Genomic DNA, 16,331 nt, shown 5'->3' on the forward strand with positions numbered 1-16,331 from the left:
CTGACTTCCTTTTACTGTGATGTTTGCGATTTGTTTGCATAGACAAGATAGTTGTATTTTGCTGTAGTTTTATTTTGTAAACCACAATGCGCCGTGAGACTGCTATCCTCGCGCATCCCGTGCCATGTGACTATTCTGTTTGGTGCATATGTTAGCAGAATTTAGTGTTGTCATCCGAATGTATTTGCGTTTTCATATAGTATTTTAGTTACTGTGTTAAACACAGTACGTAAAATGACCATTACCAGTTATAATCGGTCGCTTAGCATAGGTGTTTCATGAAAAACACGAGTTAGCTCCCTTTGCCCTTTGTTTACAATTGTTTCACTAGTAATCGCCCTCGTGCACTTTCAGTTGTTAATGTCATCGTCTCATCTAAAATTATATACTTATGAATTGTTAAAAGACTTTATTGCTATTTATCATTAAAGTAATCATAACGTTTTAGCTTTTGTAGTAAACTGTAATCCGATAGCACTTACCACGTGGGCGATGTAAACACAGGAGTTACTTCCCTTAGCTTGAGGAATTGTTAGCTGTGTCTCGTGTCGTTTTGGATGATGATGTCGAGATGTTGCGAAAGTAGTGAATTAGTTTTCCTTTTTGTATTTTAACCTAGTCCGTGAACCTAAATGTTTTACTTCGTAGACTAATAGTAATATCACAACATAGACTGTGTCGTGTTGCATTAGTGATTATTGTTGGAGACAAAACCATAACAGTAGTTTTGTTTTCCTGCATAGGAGTCACCATGGAGATGTGTTGCTCCATCTGAAGTGTCTCAGCTGTTTGTAGACTCCTTGGGGGTGAGTGCTGATCAGCAGCTACATTAACAATATTTCAACTTTTAATTACCAATCTAGTCACTGTCTATTTATTTATTATCAGTATTAAGTCGTATTCAACTATATCATTCTATTTCATCAACCTGTAATTTCATATAACATTCCTTAGTTGTCACCATGTTGGTATGAACTATTCAGAGTAGGATATGTTGGTTTATCATGTAACTGAAATGTATTTTCATCCTGGTGAATGTAACATCCTGACGGGAGTAATATCTACGTCTGAATAATATTGTATGAAGTTTGTTATGAATTGAAATGCTTTTTCACCATAATAACTTATGTACACTGTTACCATATGGCCATGTTTATAAGAAATGTTATGTGTATTTGTTTTAGGTTACGCCATGGGTGGCTACGATTCTAGCTACTACGGCGAATAAACGAGATTGAAGAGAGATATTTTGCTTGGTCCTCTTTAACCCCCCACATTTGTGTTGACATTTTATTCTTTCCCCTTCATCAGGTGAATACTGTGTAAGCATGCTTAATACTAAATACATGTACTAGTATTAGTACAAAATGCGTATCAAAGACAAAATATCTAAACATTGGTATTTCTACTGGACACAACATAATTTGCTAGAGGGCGACAAGTTATCATCTCTGATCAGTGGTCTCCCCTTTCAAACAGGAAGCAGAATCACTCAAGGAGCACAATAAGTGTCAGGATACATGTAACACAATACAAACTCAGTGCTGGACATTATCCAAATATTTGCTAACAGAAGCACCCACCATAAACCATTAGAGACAAACAAACTGGCATGTCACAGACATCCGACACCTGTCTAGTTTCAGGTTACCTGACAAAGCATAAACTACAGCCATTCTTCTGTAAAATACTTGTCATGGGCTATGGTCACTATTATGAGAATGTAGATGGGTTTTTTATGTTATGGGTAATGGAATATATATTATCACTATATTTCCCCCTAAATATACATTTAGAACATGTTTATTTGTATTTAGCGCAATAATGTGTGTTGTTTTGTCTAGGATTAGGATACTGCAAACATCATTTGCTATGAATTCCTTCCTATAATTGTTCTGTTCATACTGGCATTGTACTAACTGCAATAATTAGTCATTTCAGTGACAAATGTAAATATAAAAAACTATTTGTAAGCCTCTACTTACTCACTGTATATGTAATATGTTTTTGTTTTGTTTTTTGTCTTTGTGAAAAATACTTGTAGAGTAACTTATTCATTTACAGTATAATATTTTCTCTCGCTTCAGGCTAAGGGATTAGAAACATTCATTCACAAGGCCAGGATAATCTGTAATTTACTGTTTTGAATAGGGATTACGAACCATACAAATTAACTGTTACAAAGAGATGAGCGCTTAGCTTAACTGAAATTTTCATATATTTGCAACACCAATAGTATATATTAAGAAAGACAGTGACTTCCATCTCCAGTCTAATTAAACACCAGAATACTTTAAATATTCAGGTAGGTTCTTCTAAACATGAGTGAATGAGTAAGTATAGTTTTACACTGCTTTTAGCAATATCATGGCAATGGACACCAGAAATGGACTTCAAACATTGTACCCACGTGGGGAATCGAACCCAGATCTTCATGTGACGAGTGAACGCTTTAACCACAAGGCTACCACACCACCCCTCTTCTAAAGAATCACAATGTGATATAACATAACATGATGACGGTTTTGTATTTTAGTGACTGTAGTGGTTCTTGACAATCTCAAATGGATCTGAAATATTTTCAAGGAGTTGCTCTGATCCACGGAAACTGAGCCTACAAGTCTGCAACCTGGCCATTGTGAGAGTTATGCAGTTTTAAACCACAGGTAAACCCTATATAGATGTATTACAGATATATAAGGAGGATCTGTCAAGGTTTGGACAAATAATGTAACCAAACAATCACCATAGTTCATTCATTCATATGAGAGTTATCTATTTTGAGATCACTGAAGACCTATGTCGAATACATACCATATTCGACATAATAAGCGCCCTGGGCGCTCTCAAAATTAGAAATAGGGGGCTCTTATTAGAATATTATTTTGGTGAAAAACAACAGAGTTGAAAGATCGTAAATTTTGTGGTTTATACTGACAGCCTGAAATGTTCATATACGACAGATAAATTTTTCCAGAATTTTATTTCCCATAATAAAGGATGCATATAACACACGTATTACATACGAATAAATAAGTCTTGTGTACATTGATCAAATGATTTGTATCACGATACGGACTGACAATACTACAGGTATCACGATACACAATATCAAATAGTAAGAAATTATGAAATCACCTAGATACAGCTCTAAAACCTCTTTCTTCACACATTTTCTCCAGGACGTTAACAATGAAAACCACAAGAAAAAAAACAGTTTTAAATGAAGGGATGGTTATAATATGTAACAGTTAATCAGATTGTCTTCAGCTACCATGTCCTTCATTTTCTGCCATGTTTACAGGTGGTGTTATGCTACTACAGTGAACTACGTTTATAACTAACACGCTTATAACAAACTGACTGATATAACAAACTTATTTTTTAGCACCGCCATTTGTTGAATATATGCTGTATATATGCTTATAACGAACTACGGTTATTACGAACAAAAATTAGTGGTCCCTTTGAGTTCGTTATAACTGTAGTTTACTGTACTGCCTTTACAGGCGGTAACGCTATGCGTTCTTCTTCTATTTATAGCATATCGCGATCTCAGATACTGACGATTCAAGTATCATGTGCACCAAGTATCGATGATACTGTAGGTATCTTTGATTCATTACAGCACTTATGATCATACCAATAACTAAGCTTTGTGTAAAACCTTGAATTTATTGAATGGCTGAAGTAATCAGTCTGGACCAGACACACCAGTGGTTACTGCATTAACAACAATCCATGACACCAGGGTCTGATGGTACACGATCTGGTTACCATTGCAATATGTAACCCTCACTCCCATTGGCTCATATGACAAGCGTGAGTACTAGGACTGCATTAAAGATATCTTCGGTCAACAGAATCCAGTTACATGCAGTTGGATGGGTGAGGGAGGTTGGGTATTTTCATCCAGATTATATAATGATAAAAGACAGACAGACAAATTGAATCTGGCCAACACCTTTTTCAGTTAGAACTATTTCTCAGGTGCAGGCAGGTTGTCAGAAACAAAGGCAGTACTTACTGTGGCCTCAGGGCTCCATTCCACAAAGAAAGAGCACACAGTCTGTAAAATTCTGTTCGGCCTAGTAAACTAAAAATAGTCCACAAAATAACTCTAACTTCTACTGAAAATGATCCTGAAAATGATCCTGAAAATGATCCTTTTATAATGAGCCATGTTCTGTATGTAGTCGCAACAGTGTTTGGCACAGACTGGCAATATGTCATATTAGGCAACTGAAGCCATATAAACTTGCCAACAGCAGCATTGTATCCATTCTAATCACACATGTTTGTATTTATAAATACAATATTGTGATGTCAAGGTGCCCTAAAACATCCTTCATTAATCATTCAACAATGATATAATTCATGCTCTACTTATTAGTTGTAAACCGTGTCCGAGGTTTTAGCTTACTATTAATAGCCCAAAGCAGTGTTTCCTCAAGGGATTAACAAATACCATTACGTGATGACCGGGTACATAAACCTATACAAGTCAGACAAGCTACTTCATCAGTGGCCTTGTACAGTGATCAGTGCGTTCCCTCAAAAACTCATTTCGTGGAACTTAATTAGCACATCCAGCCTTTTTTCATGAGATGAATATCTGGTACAATAATTTCCTAATACACACAATGTTTGAAGTTAGAAATATTGCCAGGCTGCCATCAGGCCCCACAGACATGAGAAGCTGCAGGCTTCTCTGAACTGTCCGACACTGAGGCTAGGCAATGTGGGGAAGGTGGTGGGGAAGGTGGTGAGGCAGGGTTGGTACAGATTTGTCCTCAACAAATTCAAGGCCTTTTCAAGGCTTTTTCAAGGTGCTTATAGTCAAATTCAAGGATAATTTTATCTCTGATTCTAATTGTATTTATTTGGTACATTGTCTTACAATGGGTGTCTCACTAATGGGATGTCTCACTAATGGGATGTAAACCAGACAGTGGAGTAGGTGGGATTAATTAGCTAACACAGCCAGTCTACCCACTTAACAATGGTCACAGCCCATGATTAGCGGATTAATTAATAAGAGTAGGCCAGTAATTCTGTTTGAATATTCTCAGGAAATAACTTAGTTAGGAGCTAGTAGGAGCTTACAGACACCGCAGTCACACCATCCCGAAACTCCCTAAAACCAGAGCTGAAGTCGACATTGCAGCACCCTGGAGAGAGACCCATGATGGTGAGCGGTTTCTGCTTTTTGCCGACGGTGAAGAAGACAAGATGCTGGTATTTGCAACTGATGATCAGCTTAGAGTCCTCCAGTCAGCTTCCATTGTCTACATGGATGGTACTTTCTCCGCCTGCCCAGATCTTTGGAATCAGCTTTACATACTGCATGCACAGAAAGGAAGCATTACCTATCCCCTAGTCTACGCATTGATGCCTGATCGTCGGACTACAACTTACCAACGCCTCTTTGCTCAGTTGAAGGTTCACATCCAACAACTACTGAACCAACTATTCAACCCAGAGACATTCCAGGTGGACTTTAACTGGATTTTAATGGATTTTAAGGGATGGATGAATTAAAATGTTGAATTAAATAAAGTAAAAGAGGGTATCAAACATCTTGAGTCATTTCTTTTGTCTAAAATAAGACAAGTCCATTTTCATGATAGGGGTTAATTACCTGATTAACATGTGCAACCAGGTATGACCTTGTTGTTTTAAGGTGTCTCACAACTGGGCTGTCTTACTAATGGGAGGAGACCCACTGTCTTACAATGGGTGTCTCACTAATGGGATGTCTCACTAATGGGATGTAACCATGCAAACAATCCCCTTGCAAACGAGGTATACAAAATTAGCTACAAACATTAAATTAGTCATTTTCATGCAACATTACTGCATATGTTTGAGGACATTCAAAAGCACATTTTTTTATTCTGCATACAAGTAGTAAAAAAGAAATTAATTAGTGTAGTTTGGGTGTAATTCAAGGCATGTTGTATATTTTCAATATCACTGTCATTGCTGATTTAAGGCCTTTTCAGGACAAACTGTAAATTTCAAGGCTTCATCAAGTCCTGTGCACACCCTGTAAAAGATGTAATCATAAGATGTAAGATAATCATGTAATTTGAGAAAGTGAATTAAAATCTTTTTGTTACTTAATATTCTGTTTAGAGTTTCCCTATGCATGCTGTGTCTATTAGAATTTCAAAATAAACCTTCATATCCTGTCAGCATTGTATTTTCTACATACAATTGTGGGATCCTATTTTCCAGTGTCTAATAAAATGAAATCACACTGCAGTGAGCAATATTATCTGGTAGACTGATAAAGTAACATACTAGCCTCTAAGTAATTGAAAGTAGATTTGTCAGAAATGGTAGGGTTTTTTTATGATGTAAGAGCAGTCTCCTTATAAAAAGTTTTATGTAGCAGCTACTTCTTTTATAAACAATAAAAGAAAAAGAAAATTATCAAAAATGTTAGGTTCACACCCATTTCAGTTAGATATATTTTTATTTCAGTCTCAGATTTTTCAAATTTCATTACAGATATGAGAAGATTTGGAAAAAGATTAAATTCAATTTAAGATATTCTAAAGAATAATAGCCAATCAAATATTACCATGGCCTACCACAGAATGCAGAAGTAATAAAAGTCTACCTCCTCATATCAGTGTGTTAATTTTAGAATACTGATGTTGTACATAGTCTAAAACATCTAACTTTGAAAGTTTCACTTCTGAACTGTTAACTTTTTATCCTATCTGAGCACAAGATAAGAGTACATAAGCAATGAAGTGAAATGAAAATAAAGTAGAAATAAATGTCTCAATCAATATAAATAGAAACTGACTTTCACTGTTTAGGGGATTAAAAAGCAATTACCGTATTAGACATAATAAGCACCCAGGGTGCTCTCAAAATTAGAAACTGGGGGGGGGGGCACTTATTAGAATATTATTTTGATGAAAATAACAGTTGAAAGATTGTAAATTTCGTGGTTTATGCTGACACCCTGAAATGTTTATACATGACAGATATATTTTTCCAGAATTTAACTGCCCATAATTAAGGGTGCATTAAACACACGAGTGCGTATTATACACAAATAAATAAGTATTGTATACATTGATCAATCTGAAAAGGTGCTAATTGGGATTGTTCATTAGCCAATATATTCGCAAATATCGGTTTTTGGTGCTTATTAGAGCAGGGGCGCTTATTAAGTTGAATACGGGAATATGTCATCATGACTCTCTGAACTCTTAAAGGGGGTTTATTTCATATTTCACGGAGTCAAGATAATATAAGATTGTTGATTATTCCAGGAAGTCATATCTTACTTTCTAAGAAATATAAAATTATTTAATTCGGGATAACAGAAATCCTGTCTTTAAATATTTGCAATCTCTCAGTGTCTATCATACTTATTCAAACTATAAATAAATTCTGATTATTAAAATCAAGCACATCAAAATCAATCACAATCTAAAAGGAGATTAGAATGAATACATTTCCAGTCTAGGTTTATACGTCATAAGTAGTGCCCATGTCCCTGTGTAACTAATTAATGTAATTACTGAAATCATTTATTGCTAGAGTGAGCGAGAACATAAAAGTTGGTATCAAGTAAAGTGGTGGTTGAATGACAAGTGCTATGACTGCAAATTGACCCCAAGTCAAGTGCTTCTTTGAGCTGAATTAAATCATGGTTGTACTAAGTGTTCTTAGGTTTATTTACCATTTTATCATTGTACTTCATTAAAATGTAAATTAGAGCATCAAACAAATAAATGAATGACAATTTAAATTAACAAATATACATCACTTGTAATTAAAAAAGAGGTACATGCCTCATTATTCTATGTCCCGTGTATCACTTAATCTTTAATGGAAATAATTACACTAACCAAATTGTAATACATGATAATTGTTGGTTCTAGGGGCCTATATATTCCAATAAAATTGTATGTCATACTGTTTAGTAGGTATTCCATGTGATGGCAGATTGGTCACTAATTACAAACAACAGTCAGGCAAAACGAGTTATTTCTCGCACAGCAATATCGACTCAGTTGTAATAATATTCGATTTCTCACCATGATCGATCTCGCGGGCACCTGTTTAGATTAGCTGCGAGTAATGTGTTATCGCGTCCCTAGTAATGGCAACAATATGTCTCTGTTTACGTTATGACACGACATACTACACATTTCAACACTAGTATACAAAGGCACGGTATAAATCTAGTATGTGAGACAGTGTTTTAAAAGTTGTAACTTACTGTCACTGTTTCAGAAGCAAATATCCATAACAACAGGTACATAAATCCAGGTCGAACTTCGCCATCTTGGTTGCCCCGACCCTCGACCTTCACATTTGCATATCGTGAAAAGGTCATATCCGTTCTATATTATTGGTGATTGATCAGCGTGTCATGCTGTCAACAACAGTGAATTTTTATAAGTACAAATGCCTTTGGCTTATAACAGTTTACTCGATTTAATATTTTGATTTGTTACTTATTTGTATTTGTACATCAAACTGCACGAGGTTGAATTACCTAGAAGGAGCTTCGAAAATTTAGTTTTTCACTTTAGACTTGTGATGTATAGTTTCCACGTCACGGGCTTTCTGCTTCCCTGGGCGGAAGCCTGTTTTATGTAACAGTTACATCTTTTTATAAACAATAAACGAAAAAGAAAATTACCAAAAATGTTGGCGCCCCCTCCATCCTTTTCAGTCAGATATATTTTGATTTCAGTCTCAGATGTTTCGAATTTCATTACAGATATGAGAAGATTTGGAAAAATATTAAATTCAATTTAAGATATTCTACAGAATAAAAGCCAATCAAATATTACTATGACCTACCACAGAATGCAGAAGTAATAAAAGTCAAGCTGAATATAACACATTTATCTTTTTTCATTGAAAATAATTTGCATGAATCAACTATTTTTTTTACAACTAAGAATGTTTGTTTATTCAGCAATAAACATGTTCACACTTCGTGATTAGTCCAGCCTGTTGACGATTTCGGGGTTTCAAATCCGATTTAACCACGTTTTCACCCTGTCAGATGCGACACATTCACATTTGTTCCTTTAAGGTCTAACCATAATTATGTTACTAGTTGTGTTCTATAATGATAGAACATTCCATATTCTTGATCCCATAGTTCACTGTTAACGACACTTGCGCAGTGTCACCATAAATTAATTTATTATTCGGAAAGAAAATAGATCGAGATTACTTCCGTAAATGTAAAAGTAGAGTAGGCATCAAGGTTTCTGTTGCATAAAAGACTCGCGTTTGGCTGTTGTAGAAATAGTAAAGACTTCTGAATGGGTGAATGACCCGCGTGTCGGCAGTATGTTTAAGCTGATTGCTACGTCACAGTTGTAAGTGAATTCTGACATTATGTAATTGTGACGTCACAAAGATGACGTCGGAGTTTGCTGGACGTCAAATACTGGATTCTGTATTTTGACCTCATATCTATTTGGAAGGTCCGAGTGATACCTTTCCCATCAGGTTAGTTTATATACCCTGATTAAATGAATTGTTTGATAGGCATTACTTAGAAAAAGTAGACATAATTTATGGATAACAATTTCTTTAATACTGTATAAGCGACGTTTCCGTATAGATCCTTATACCTTGCTCGCCTAAATTATGTCTACTTTGCCTGATTAAATGCACTCAATTCCTGTATCTGGATTTATTTCTCCTTGCCTCTTTTGTCTTTATTTTTCTCCAAAATACCCGAGCAACTTGACGTCATATTTCCACTCATTGTTTATGGCGTCACAAATTGTTAACGTTACGTCATTAAAACCGCCAGTTTCTCACACGTGAAAAGTTGTATCACCATTAGGACACTAAAAATAGTTCACCATACGCTAATCAGTACATATGTCTCACTAAACAATCGCAAAGTCTCCGTATATAGACATCCAATAATCTTTTTTAACGCTTTGTTAGATATCATGATGTAATTTAGACTCACAAAACAGATGATGAACATAGGCCTCGTTGACAGATTTTTATCAATAAAACTCCCGTTTACATTTTAGTGTGTGTGATTTCTATATTTTGGTACGTGACCTCTTGGATAATTGTCTTTTTTAAGTTATAAAAAATGTTTGATGTAAGCTTGGGAAAATCGTTATGCTGGATTTCCAAAGAATAGTACCACAAACACAAGTGATGCATGGTGATCGTGACGATTTGCTGTCTGAGTGAACGAGTTGTTTATAAAACCGTTTTAAACTGTATTTCAGTGTACATCACGGCGTATCAGCGTAATTAGGAGATAAACATACGGTGTTTTCTTTGTAGAGCTAAGTTTCAAATGTTAAATTTAGCGAGGTTAAATCTACATGTAACCTAGCAATACATTGAAAGCACAGTATGTTTATCTCTATTTTGACCATGACTAAATAAAACGCAAACTCTTTGGTGTCACCAACTATATTGAGTGAAGCTGCATAGGTTGAGTCCAGTGTTTTGAGTGGGTTGTAGATCAGCCCTTAAAAACAAAATATGGCGATCTCTATGCTCAAACAGTTTGTTTACACCGTAATACTTCCCTCGAACATATGACAAGCACTGAAAGCATGTAGCACGTCAATTTTGAGTGAATCAGTTTCATTGAGCTACCCCAGTACCTCAGGGAAATATGTAGCATCCTCTTCAGAAGGCGTTGCTGACGATCCAAGTTATTATTGAGATATATCGGTGTACATTTTATGGGTGAGGGCGCATTGTTGTTGTTTTTGGGTTTTTTTTGTGTCTGTTTTTTTTTTATGGTTGTTACGAAACTTCAATTCCAACAACAAACGTCTCTGGGAAGAAAAAAGAACTGAAGTTGTTTCATATAAAAGTACTTTGAAGCCATCATGATATATTCTCCTCCAACCATGAACTGAACAACAATAAGCCTAAACATTCCCTGCGCTGCATTTGTGCTGTGAGTGGTAACGACGCTTTGTTCTGAAAGAAAACAAACTTGTTTGCTTGTCACGAACAGCTGAATGAAAGAATCTGTATAGATGATAGATCTCCATATATTCCAAGCCATGTCTCTCCTCAGGATATTGCCGTCTAAATACCAGGAGCGGTGCCTGACAAGGAGTCGATCATGTATTGTATCGGACTTGGGCTTAGTTGACGACGGAAAAATCAATAATAGATATTGACTACCTGAGGCAATACCCAATTAAGGACTCTAAGGCCACGCAGAAAGGCGCCGCCGCGCCGAAACGCTTGTGTATAATGTATAACGGAAAGCTCGGCCATTCCTCCTCATAAGAAGAGCTGTTTATCTATTTGACAGACCTGATCGACCAACACCATTGATGATTACGTCACTCCGCGTGTTAGTTCTGGTGAAATTGTCTCAGAATAGTTTGGAATAAAATTGCCTGGCAAATCGAAGTGTATGTAAATAATAAATCAATATTGGAGCTCATATAGAGTGTCTGAAACGATTAAGGGAACACATTGAAGAGTTGTTACATAATACTGTTCAATGTCTCATCATCGAGTGAACAAATAATGTGTATGAAATAATTTCATGATAAATACACACACTGTAAAAAAGAGATTCTCAAGTCGCTGAATAATTATATCCAAAGAATGAAAGCACATGTTAACATGCCTTCTTAATACGTGTTGTCAAGGTTACAAAATCGTGGTTATTAATTTCCTATCATTACACATCAACCTTGGATTTACCGTTATTACGTATGTTCAGTTATACAGTAAACTATGGTTATAACGAACACGCTTATAACGAACTAACGGATATAACGAACTAAACTTTTAGTCCCCACTATATGCTGTAGTTATGCTGTATATATGCTTATAACGAATTTCGGTTATAACGAACTAAAATTAGTAGCCCCTTTGAGTTCGTAATAACCGTAGTTTACTGTATAGTCTTATATTTACGGTTTGTTTAACTCGTAATGATAAAGCCAGACTTGACTTACGCTGAGAAGGAATGTTCCGTTCAAGTGTCCTGCTGGCAACTTGAGCTTTTTCAAATAAAGTTTTTTCTATATTTTTGGCACTGTCAAATGTCTGTATTTTGTCCTGTCGGGTTCCAAGAGACGCTGGAGCGGGTATTATTAGTAAGCAGGCCTGTTGTGCGTTATCGGAAACAAATACTTGAATGTCGGCTTTAACAAGAATCCCACCATGTCAGTGGTCCAAGATATGTCAAGGGATTAAACTATATATTGAATGTCCTTGATCCTGTCGTCTAGATCATATACAACATGTGGTATTTTCCAGGTGTTTATTCCGTATTACATGTTTACATTATCACAATGTATACTTGGACATTTACACGAGTAGATGTACATGTGATCGAACTTTCCCACATCAGTATTTATGTATGGCCACGTGGCCGCCAAAACAATAACAATTCCAATATTTAGTAGATGGCAACTCGTATGAGTGCGAATTCACACCAGTCATGGTTACACGCGACTGCATGGAGTCGGTTTTCATACCAAGGGCGGGTCCAGCATTATTGATATGGAGGGATCCGGATGATAGAAATTCTCTCTATAGGTGGGGGGCTTGCAGGTGCATTGACTAGAAATCTAACTGCTTTTACAATTTATGGCTTCCTTTAAATGAATGCGGCGGACTTAAAACATTCTACATTGGTGTGTTTTTAAATGAACAACTGGCAAATCGTCCTCCTATGTACATCAAAGTGATTGAGTGAGTGAGTTGGGTTTAGCGCCGCTTTTAACAGTATTCCAGTTATATCACGGCGTGTCAGCTTAATGTTGGAGGAAAGCCCGAAGTGATGCAGGTCTGAGACGTTTACCACATCGGTGAAACCAACGAGCACGGGTGTAGTGCTGACAAACCTAGAAACATAATCGGGGCGAACCGGGATTCGAACCCACAATCATAGGTTTCTGGCGTGCCCAAGGGACGCAGCTCTGCACAGCAAATCGCTGCGCCTTAGACGACTGGGCCACCCGTACCCCCAACATCAGAGCAAGACCTGCTTGAGGCTCGACTCCCATTCTGTTTCTGTGAGGTGCGTATTGCATCGCCTCAGAGTTGAAAATTATCGTTCTGCTTCTACACTACTGATGGGAAGAATGAAACCATAATAAGCGCTTCTTGATGTTTGGACGTGTGTGAGGGTCGGATTCTGTCAGTCCTTGTATGCTTGTACATCTTGGACTCGTTTTTGAAGTTTAACTGCCAATGGCTTCCCCAACTCAAGAACACTTTTCACCACGAGGAACGTTATCAGATGAACGTGTGAGTGAGTATGGTTTTAGCAATATTCCAGCTATATCACGGCGAGGGATACCAGAAATGGGCTTCACACATTGTACCCATGTCGGGAATCGAACCCGGGTCTTCGGCGTGACGAGCGAACGTTTAACCACTAGACTACCCAACCGCCCCGTATTGTGGACGCGTGAAGATCCGGGATAGAATAGGTCTTCAGCAACCCACGCTTGCCATAAAAGGCGACTATGCTTGTCGTAAGAGGCGACTAACGGAATCGGGTGGTCAGGCTCGCTGACTTGGTTGATGCATGTCATCGTATCCCAGTTGTGTAGATCGATGCTCATGATGTCAATCACCGGATTGTCTGGTCCAGACTCGATTATTTACAGACCGCCGTCATATAGCTGGGTTATTCTTGAGTGCGGCGTTAAACGACTAACAAACAAGCCATCAGATGAGTACCAGACTACAGTGCGTATGAAAGTCCTTGGGCAGTAAAGGACTGCTGCAAAGCAGATAGACGTCTACACATACAATTACAACAAGGCTTCAAAACAGGTGTGCCTTTTGACCCATCACGTGCTGCACAAACCCTTCAGTCGTTTGACTTTTCTTTGAGTACCGTTTTACGCCGCTTTTAGCAATAATCCAGCAATATCACGGCGGGGGACACCCGAAATGGGCTTCACACGATGTAGCGTGTACCTGGTGTTTATGATGTGCAAGTTACGATATATATTCTCCTATAAATAGCTTCTTTCAAAACTGCAGATAAAGCTAAGTGATAGAATAGTGTTTGTTGCCGCTCTTCCACAATCCAAGCAATATCACGTCGAGGCTACACCAGAAATAAGCTTCAGAAAGTATATCCATGTCGGTAACATCTTCCCGACGCAAGGGAGTTAACCGACTATAAAAGTCCAGTTGTGGAAAACGCCCTTGACTCGGGAAGATGCGTGGAGAATCGAACTAAGACCTCATCTTCCGCCATGACCCCTTATTAAAAGTTGAAGTAGGCAAGTCGCACACGTGCAGGAAAGACAACCATATACCGCACTTTTAACTTGATCAATCAAGGAGAACAAAGAAATGCTTTTCTTTGCCTAAAGAGGCCAAATATTTCTTTTGAAATAATAAAGTATTTAGTCTTATCAATGGATTTGTAGAATTATTTATGTTCTGTGCATATATTTTTCACCTTGTGAAGTGAAAATGGCACATATTATTATCCATACATAATATATGTAAAGTAAAATTCAAAACATGAATGGTGAGTTATTGCTCTCTTGTTTCTGGATACTCAACCATGCCTTGGGAAAGTCAATGTGCATACAGTTTTTATTTGCCATAATACGTGTCACGGCGGGTTGCTGACAGCTTATAAAAATATTATCGGTAGATTTACATTCAATAAACATGTACAGTCGGTTTGGGAAAACACGATTGCCCGCCCCATTACAGTAAAACCGAATCTCAGACAATAATTTCGAAAGGGAAGTTATTTAATCCATTCATAGAAGCACATTCTTCTATGCTGCTGTATACGTAGATATCAGAGCGCCGGCTAGACCGATCAACGGTATACAGTATTGTATTTCAGTCAATCGTGGCGCTGTACATTATCATGTACATGTCAAGCTGGAAATAAACATACTGCTCATGGGCTGTCACTCAACGGAATTTCCCGCGGGAATTATCTTCTATTTAGTGTTTTCTGATTTATTCATCAAAACCAAGACCACAGTGTTTGTAAGGGGTGGTTAGTACAGACAGCAGTATCGTGCAGCTATAGTTTATCATCGTCTCTCTGTTGGAGTACGGTCAGTCAATAGGCTGGTAATCCGATAACGAACAATAATGACTTTATTCACCAAAGAGAAGGAACTCACAAAATACCGTTTTATGTACACTGCACATATGTATGAGAATAAGAATCAGTTCGCTAAGTTTAGGTCAAGCTGTGAACTGTGCAAAACGTGTTAAATTGAACAGACATTTATATTTTAAAATATAATATAAATGAACTTATGTAATGCCGGTATCACGCAATCTCAGTATGTCCCCATATTATATATTGTCAAAAAGTAGGGGATTATTAAAAATAAGTGTTATGATCGGCCGTTAGAAGAAAGGTCAACTTTGAAACATGACTGCCAGCGATGGAACGGTTTCGGAACTAAATCCTAACGCCCAAACACACCCGAAACATTGCAGTTCATCCGCGAACGTGGGCAGGGGGGTCAGCAAAATGTCGTTTACTCGTTCTGAGCCATTAGTATTGTTGGTTTCATTATCCACGCATAAACTCCGGATTGATCAGAAACTAGCCCAAACAGCAAATCAAATAGCTGTTCACTTTCGCCAGGCCACCAGGGTTCAATTTACTGACGATTACAAATGTCTGCATGCTCAACAACCACGTGTTGTGCCAGCGTCAACAAATCGACACATTCTAGCAAAACCAATGGTGTTTAGAGTGTAGAAACTAAGGGAATCGCCGATGGTCTGTAATGCTTTCAGACAAGTCCAGATTCCTTTCTGGACTTTCTGGATATAGACGTCGTATCAACGTCAGATGTGGGGTTGGGTCTTTGGGGGGATATTTATCACTATGACTGCCAGAACGCCACTGCATATTGTTCGTGGAAAGGTCACTTGACAGTACTACCGAGACGAGATCAGACAACAGATTAACGCCAATAGGTGTGCCGTTTGCGTGCCATGCAAAATGACAACGATCGCGCCAACCCTGCTTGTTTCGTAACTGGCTACCTCCAGCAGCAAAACATCACCAGAATGCGATGACCAGCCTTGCACGAGTCCTGGCTTTCAACCCATAGAACACGTCGGGGACATGATCGGGAGACGCACGCTGACGTCAAAGGCCACCCAGTACGACCAAGCGCTGCAAGAGAAGGGGACAAGACTCCCTCAAATTATCATTGGAAGATTGATTCGGACCATGCCCCGACGTACAAACAAACGTTTAACCAATCGTGAGGGCCTGACCCATTATTGATCAAGATCCTGTTTTTACAACACACCCCTGTTGTCATTGTTGGTTGTGTGCATCCTTACAATACACCGCC

At 37.8% G+C, this 16,331-nt stretch overlaps 1 protein-coding gene across 1 annotated transcript in view; it reads right to left on the reverse strand.

The window, feature by feature from the left end:
• LOC139463958 (serine/threonine-protein kinase DCLK3-like) overlaps nucleotides 1-8,328 on the reverse strand; it is an 87,390-nt gene extending 79,062 nt beyond the window's left edge. Inside the window, exon 1 of the mRNA XM_071245426.1 lies at nucleotides 8,252-8,328. The gene's annotated coding sequence lies outside the window, so the exon portion shown is untranslated. The remainder of the gene's footprint in view (nucleotides 1-8,251) is intronic.
• Nucleotides 8,329-16,331: the final 8,003 nt, after the last annotated feature.

Source organism: Haliotis cracherodii, unplaced genomic scaffold (assembly GCF_022045235.1).
Source record: "Haliotis cracherodii isolate W230 unplaced genomic scaffold, xgHalCrac1.p SCAF_16, whole genome shotgun sequence".
Classification (NCBI taxonomy): Eukaryota; Metazoa; Mollusca; class Gastropoda; order Lepetellida; family Haliotidae; genus Haliotis; species Haliotis cracherodii.